Raw genomic sequence first — 2,219 nt, 5'->3', positions numbered from 1 at the left:
TGTTCTAGTTCTGTTCAAGTTCTGTTCTAGTTTTGTTCTAGTTCTGTTTTAGTTCTGTTTTATTTCTGTTCTAGTTCTGTTCTAGTTTTGTTCTAGTTCTGTTCTAGTTCTGTTCTAGTTCTGTTCTAGTTCTTCTCTAGTTCTGTTCTAGTTCTGTTCTAGTTCTATTATAGTTCTGTTCTATTACTATGTTTCCACTATATAAAAATCTATGTATTTAAATTTATACAATTCAGGATTGTAACAAAAATAAAAAATAACAAATGTTTCAAAGTGTTTGCAAACGTGACATATTTTAACAAAACAAAGTTTGAATTTAAAAATAGTTTCAATTTACATCTACATTCATGCATGTAAATCGGACAAGTGAAAATTACAATGGAAAATATTTTGTGGGAAGCAAAAAAATCAAAACTTACAAACTCTTGCAATACTAGAAGGCAGAGATTAATGTGACTAATATTATAATATTTCTTAACTTTTTAACAACAAATTACTCCTATTGGGTTAAACGACTACTTTCTGAAGATTAAATGAAGTATTAGTTCCCTAGATTTCTTAAAGAGCCTGTTTTGTCACTTCTAAAACTACTGGTACGTAACAGTCTAATGCTCATGAAAATATCAGGTGTGTTGAATAAGAATCTGCAATTCCATTTCGTAAAATAATGACAGGTATACTTGAACGTTTCTATGCACGAATATTTGTGTAAATTTCGGTCATAATAATAGGTGGGTGCATATTTTGCCAAGTTTGCAACATAATCAATTGGACAATTTCAAATTCCATTTTTGTATGTAGATGCCAACTTAATTGCATAATATTTATACATATGTATGTATGTATGTATAGGTATCAGTTGTTATTTTTGCAACTAACTACATTCGTACATAGATTTAACATTTTTGTATACATAATGTTGCATAACTTATACGTGTAAACTATGACCGTGTATGAATAACAAGTGGCTAAATGTAGTGAATATGTATGAACGGATGTATGGGAGGGTTGTTGCTGTTAAACGATGGGGAAAAATAGTTAAATGTTTTGTTTTCACCTTAAGACAATATTAAATCCCTACGAAAGAGTATTACTTTCATTGTTTTATATATTTTCGCAAAATTTTTTTATAGTATTGTTGCAAAAAGTTTTATAATGACCAAAAAATTTAATTATTAAAAATATTGTAGAATTGAAAAAAAACTAAATAAATACGAGACAGAAAATATGGAAAAATAGTATTTGAGAGTCTTAAAAAATATCAACAAAAGTTGGAAAACTACGGTACTTTTTACTTTTTTACTTCTTTAAAAAGAAATTTTGTTTCGAATAAAAATATTTTTTAAATTTATTTTTTTAGACTTCTTATATCTACATGCTATTCCTCTCTATTTTAAACATTTTTTAAATATCTAATACAAATTCAAAAACTGTTTTTCAAATATTACTTCCCAAATACATGTAGCAGTAATAAAGGCTAGAAAAAACTCTATTCATAGAATAACAAAACCAACTACCACATTGCTGCCAATCAGACATAGCAATTCAATAGAATTTTTTTTTATTTGCTCTTGCTACTATTTTCCCCAAATTCACCTGTCTTCACTAGGAAAATTTTTTCTAAAATGTAAAACAAGATTACACAAGAAAACACCACAGAAATAGTACTTATTCTGATTTGTACATTTGCACAAGAACAACTCAAATGTATAAATTATTTTTAAATTTAGGCAATTGGTAACAAAAAAATGAAACTTATAACCATCACCATTTGGCAGCAAGGAGTGAATGAACGTATAAAATGAATGTAAATAAGCATCTGGCAGAAAAGCAAAAAAAATCTTATTGACTTGCACGTTAGCGACCTGACTAAACGCCTTGACTTTTGTAAAGGTGGATGGGATTTTACTTGTGAAATAGTTGCCGTTCATTATTGTGAATAAAAGAAACATTTTAGAAAAATTCCTAACACGTCATGCCAATTCAACACAAATATTTTACAGTAAATATGGGGTGAATAAATAAATAGGGAGGCAGATCAATTTAACATTTAATTGACAGAAGAGAATTTTTTACACTTTATTTGAAATGCAAATACAATATTATACATACTTTTAACTGAACTAGAACTGAACTAGAACTGAACTAGAACTGAACTAGAACTGAACTAGAACTGAACTAGAACTGAACTAGAACTGAACTAGAACTGAACTAGAACT

Source organism: Lucilia cuprina, chromosome 5 (assembly GCF_022045245.1).
Source record: "Lucilia cuprina isolate Lc7/37 chromosome 5, ASM2204524v1, whole genome shotgun sequence".
Taxonomy (NCBI): domain Eukaryota; kingdom Metazoa; phylum Arthropoda; class Insecta; order Diptera; family Calliphoridae; genus Lucilia; species Lucilia cuprina.
The sequence above is the reverse complement of the archived record's forward strand: the minus strand, read 5'-3'. Positions refer to the sequence as shown.